This window comes from Sphaerodactylus townsendi, linkage group LG01 (assembly GCF_021028975.2).
Source record: "Sphaerodactylus townsendi isolate TG3544 linkage group LG01, MPM_Stown_v2.3, whole genome shotgun sequence".
Taxonomy (NCBI): domain Eukaryota; kingdom Metazoa; phylum Chordata; class Lepidosauria; order Squamata; family Sphaerodactylidae; genus Sphaerodactylus; species Sphaerodactylus townsendi.
This window is the reverse complement of record NC_059425.1, coordinates 102,677,844-102,683,850: the sequence shown is the minus strand read 5'-3', so window position 1 is coordinate 102,683,850 and position 6,007 is coordinate 102,677,844.

Genomic DNA, 6,007 nt, shown 5'->3' with positions numbered 1-6,007 from the left:
CCAAACAAGATGTGTCTAGGCATACACAGGCCCTACTGTTGCCATTTTAAAGCCTAATGAGGCAATTTTAAAAGGCCACATGAACACATTGGGCCTGTGGCACAGTGGTGGGATAAAGTGTTTATTTCTCCCATGTGCCTTTTAAAGCACCAAAATAGCTGGGGGAAAGTGGAGGTAGCACTTTTTAGCAGATTCTTGGACTGTCCTTTGTTTAAACAATTTGCCTTTTGTCCTTTCACCTGGCTTGGTTTCTGCTGTCCACAGTCCTAGCTGGTGACAGGTGAAGTCAAAACCATGACTCCGTTGATTCCTGTCATGTGGCAGTCACATAATTCCTAATGTCTCTTTCTGCAACTTCTGGGGTTAAAGGTGTCCCTCTCCCCACAACTATAAAGGATGAATATCACTGCCTTTCCCAACCCAACCTTAAGATTTTCCAGGTTCCTGGGAACTAAGTAGAGAGAGCCCAGGCGCTCTTTTGTTTCTGATTTAATTCTGATGGATTAAATTCTGATGGAACAGAGCGGGTTGTGATACGGCATGGGCTACAAATTCAGAGTCAACAATTCCATTGGGCTGGTGTAAGCCTGAACTTACCGTAACTTGATTATCAGTTAAATTAGCCAATGGTAAACAGTCCAATAATAATTTCATTTTAGTGTAAGTTTATGAGGGCTAACAGTGACACTCAGAAGCATTAAAATGACCAACCAATAAAACTTTTCTCATTCTTAAGTGTATGGATAACTTATTTCATATGACAGAAAGGAGATAGGTTGTATGACAATTAAGAAGCAGCATACATGCCCTGCCCCTTCTGTTGCTGTCTTCTGCCAGTGATTGAAGGATTTTTGTTTCTTTTGTTTAGCATTCCTTCTATGATCCCTCTTTCCCAGCCAATGTTTTAATTGCTATTTTGTTTTGGATGTATTTTAACTCTGTTTAAAAAATTTTTTTTTTAATGATGTGTGTTTGGGTGAGTTGATTTTAATGGTTTTAAATTATGATTTCATCATGTATGTTACCAGCCTTAGTGGCCCTGGTAAGGGCAGAAAGGCAGGATACAAATTGTGTAAATAAATAAAAAATCTACATGACACAGGGAGTATGATGAGTGGGAAAGGATTTCCACACGTAGAGACGATTGGATTAGAAATGCTTTACCGGAAATGAATCAAATTTTAACTAAAGCATCAATTCAAATTAAATCTTGCTTTAAAAAAAAAGCTTGGATTTGTTAATAATTGTTTGCACTGCTTACATCATCTCAACTCTGGTACTCAAAAAAAACTGGAAGACAAATGATCAGTTTTATCGAGCAGTAGTATCTCCTTGGGAAAAAACACAATGTATTCCTAAATCAACTGAAAAAAAGGAAGAATTAAAAAAAATGTTTGTTTTCTAAACTAAGCAAACTTCCTTTGTCAGGAGGAAGAATTCATCTGCTAACAAGAATGGCATCTTCCAGACATTACATTTGCAGTCTCCAGGTTACAAAGTTGATAACAGAGGAGCCATTCCCAGGAACCATGGTTCCAGCTGGCCTGTGGAGCCAAATTGCATCTTCATTAAAGAATTCTAGGGAATTTAAACAAATCTTGCTCTTAAATCTTTACTTTCATTTACATTTGTAGCTGTGTTCTACAATTAAACTCACTAACAAGATCTTAAATGTAACTATTTGGACCCGACACAGAAAAGTACTAGCTACCTCCCAAGCCCACATGAGCTTGTCTTCTTTATATTATTCCTGTCACCAGTTAGACAGGATGCTACATTCTCACAGACTAAGATTTACTGGCAGCCAAATGCACAACTCCCAAGGATATTGAAGTACATGTACATGTGTGTAAACACAAACATGGTAAAATTACAAGGTGAGTTTGTAGGAAACAATCACCTCAAAGACTAATTGATTAGCTGATGACCATTCAAAACTGAGAACTATTTACCTTCAATTATGATTAATCCTAGCAGTGGGAAATTCTCAATTCAGTCATTATTCCAAGTAACTTTCCCAGCTTCTCAACCAATAATTTCACTATCTGCTACGAAGACCATAGTATTGATGGAAACCATAGGATTTTTAGCAGAAATTATCCCCAGAAAGGTGCCACATGTTTCCATGGCACTCACCAATGTGTTTCTTGGTGAGTGCTTGCTTCTTGACTCTTGCGGGTACAGCGTAAATAATCTTGAATAGAGGTCTTTGGGTCACTCCCTATCATCAGAGCGATAACCCATCCTGTGCAAATATATGGCACCTATGTACTCTCACCTTAGCCATAGATAAGATTTTTTGTTTGTTTGGGCTTGGAAACCCCTTCACATGACCATGCAGGCACCATTCCCTTCTCATAGGCCCTTTCCGCAGAAAAACACCGGTCCCTGGGCAGCCATTCGCACAGGCGGCGCTGCTGCAATGCAGCAGTGCCATCCTGTGCATCCCCAAGCGGTGTGAAGGCGGCGCTTTCCACCTCCCTTCCCAAGGGAGGTTTTTGGAAAGCGGCGCCTTCCCAACAGCGCAGTGCGAACTGCACCGCGCCGAAGGTGCCGCTTTCCTGTCCTCCCCACTCACCTCATCCTCCAGCGTCGGTCTGGAGGGCTGCTGAGACCCGCCTACACTGCCCCCTGACCCCTGGAGATCGGAGGGCAGCATGGGCAGGTCCCTGCAGCCCTCCAGACCGACGCTGGAGGACGAGGTGAGTGGGGGGGGGGTGTGACACAGAAGAGGCGGCTCCGTGGAGCCGCATCTTCTGCGCTGGCCTCTGCGCGGGCACAGCCCCCTCCCCTCCACCGGCATAATTCCTGCCAGTGGAGGAATGCCCTTTCCGCTGTGCGGAATTGCAACTGCCTGTCTTCTGTAAAGCAAGTAGAAAATTCCTCTTTCTGTCCTCTTCAGAGTCAAAGTAATTTCAGAAAGGCTGATTCCGCATGGGCCAAAAACAGCAGTGTGAAAACGGTGTGAAAATGGTGTAAAAGGGTTTAAAACGGTGTAAAAGGCTTTATACTGTTTTCACACCATTTTCACACTGCTGTTTTTGGCCCATGTGGAATCAGCCATAAACTCAGGAGGCATCAACTTTGCATCTGTAGCGCACCACTTGGCTTGGAACCTTCCAAGATGTTGTGATTGGCCATGGCCACCACAGCAGACATTTCGTAGTGGTGCCCACTAGCCATTCTCAAAGTACCAGAAGTGCTGCTGGCTTAACAACTGTTATTATTACCACTAAGGCAATTAATTTCATGTGCCGCTGTCAATAACTATGGTAATTTTATTTAGGGAGGTGTGATAATTTCCTTCAAGTTAGCATTTTTTGACAATCTGCAGGACATGAGAAGTAGGCAATGTGTTAAGCCAACCAGGGTCTAATTTGGGTCCTCTTGGGCAAGTCAGATTTAAACAAGCTGCCTCTGTCACAGGACTGTTGTGAATAGAAGATACATGTGGGTAGAGCTTTATGCAGGTAAAGTATTGTTGAAGTGATAAGTGGCAACATTTTCCATCCAGCTACACCACTATGAGCGGCCAGCTGGCAGTGTCCATGCTACTGAAGCTCTGTCTGCTTCAGAAAGTAGGACAAATTCCCAGAATGGAGTAGCTTTGTTTGGAACTTTTCTAAAATGCTTTGGCTTTCCACAAGGTTAGTTCCAAAATGCACTTTTAATTAGAGCCAATTTATAAATTGTGACTCATCTGCTCATATGTCATTGACCAGACACACATACTGTCAAGACTGAGCAAACGTGGAAAAGGGGGGGAAGCAAGTAATTTCCTTGGCTTCCTTTTTCTCTCAGCGTGGGATTTCTTCAGCCTACGTTTATAGTACAAGACCATTCTCGTAAACAACTTTTCTCTTCCAGGCAACCAAAAAAGGAAGAAAAAAGCTGGGTGTGCAGGCCGAGATGCTTTGCAGGCCAAATCTTCAGACTGCCTGAAATGGTGGAAAATCTCAGCACAACTGAAACAGCAGCTTGCAGTTTGGACAAACCAGAAGCAAATATGCATTGCTAATTCTCTTAACAAAGAAGAAAAACACACCCTGTGTCTGGACATGTATTTGCCTTGCCTAGTACAATTTTGCAAATAGTTACTTTTGAAGCCTTAAAGAAATCTTTTAAAATCCTCAGCGCCCCTATAGAACATGGCATTCATGTTTACATACCATCAGACCACCAGCTTTAGCTCTAGCAACCACTGCCAAGCTGCTGAGCACTAGGGAACGTCTAGCTTAATGTCAAACCAGGGATAAATTGTCTCAGAGTAAGTCCCCAAAACTATGTTTTGACAAGTTCTTGTAAAGAGGGCTGTCTTTTTTGTTTGTTTGTATTTTGCCAAATAGATTCACAGTCTATTTTGTTCTGACAGCAGACTTCCGAGCTAGTGTCACTTATTCTAATTTTACAGATCAAATCAAAATGTGTGCATCTGTGAATTTATAAGAGAGTAAAAAAAGTCAAGCAAATTAAGAACATAAGAACTAGCCTGCTGCATCAGACCAGAGTCCATCTAGTCCAGCATTCTGCTACTCGCAGTGGCCCACCAGGTGCCTTTGGGAGCTCACATGCAGGATGTGAAAGCAATGGCCTTCTGCTGCTGCTGCTCCTGAGCACCTGGTCTGCTAAGGCATTTGCAATCTGAGATCAAGGAGGATCAAGATTGGTTGATCTTGAAATTCTGTCCTCCCCGACTCCCCTCCTCTTGCATGCCACCCCTTCCCCTTCACTTGCATGCCATCCCTCACTCACTCCCCTTCACTTGCAAGCCACCCCTTCCCCTCCCCTCCCCTCCCTTGCATGCCACCACTCCCCTCCCTCTGCAAGGGTGGGTAGGCCATGTCCAGATGCTGGGTCCCCTCCCCCTCCCATGCCACTCCTCCCTCCCTCCCCTTCCCTTGCATGGCACCCCTCCCTGCCCTCCCTCTCCACTGGAGGCAGAATTTGTAGAGGTTGACAAAACTTCAAAGTCTCAGAGTTTCGTTCCAAAAACACCTGATTGAGTGGCACAGGAAGCACTTTGTTTGGCTCACTACAGACTGAACATTCCCTGATCTTTTTACTATGGTTAAAATATATGATGCACCCATGCTCTTTGCACTCCATTTCCCCTTTCCTTTTCAGCATTATATCCTCAGGGTGCAAAATGAATCATGCATATTTTAAAACCAGAGCTTCAGGGTGGTTTCAAACGGCTATTTTTTTTAAAGTCAATAATAACAAGGAATTTATTAAAAAGAACAGTAAAACATAGAAAAGTAGAAAACATATGTTCTTTGATACAATTCTAAGCACTACAGATCCAACATATTCACATTAATAACATTCTAAGTTCATAAGAAAATTTTAATATTGATAAAAATATCTTTTAAGATCTTTATATCTCTTTCCCAGTCAACCAACAACTTCCTGTTTCCCAACAACTTTTCTCTTTTCACAGATGGAAAATCATTTCATTCCCAGAGCAGCTTATCTGGTTCCAGGGACCGTCATTCCAATCTGGGGCCTGTCATTAGAGTTGCAGAACACTTCTGCTAGTTTCAAGGACCATCATTCCACATTGGGAACAGTCACAAAAGTGCCAGGGAGCACAAAGATACTCATTGTAAATCCAGTCCCCAATTTTACTGCTACCTGTGTGCTGTAGCATATTTGAAGCATCTCCCATTGTTTCCAGTGGGCAATCCTGTCATTCACTTTAGTACATTCCTCCTTGTTTACATCAGTTTGGTTTGGATTCTCTAACACTGGTTGACTGAGGCTTGCCACATTGCCTTTTGGTTCTGTTGGGATTCCCTGGTTCTGCACTGGTTATGTTGGGCTTGTTGGTGCTGTATGCACTGGGAGGCTTTTGGCTAGTGATTGCTTTGCTTGCTGTTATGTCTTTGGCTATTCTTGCCCTGGAGAAAGCATGGAATCCCCCCCCCCCGTAGGAAACAATGGAAGATGGCTGGGGCCCCCTTTTTAGGGACCCTGAATCTGAATATCAAACCAGTATTTGGGATTT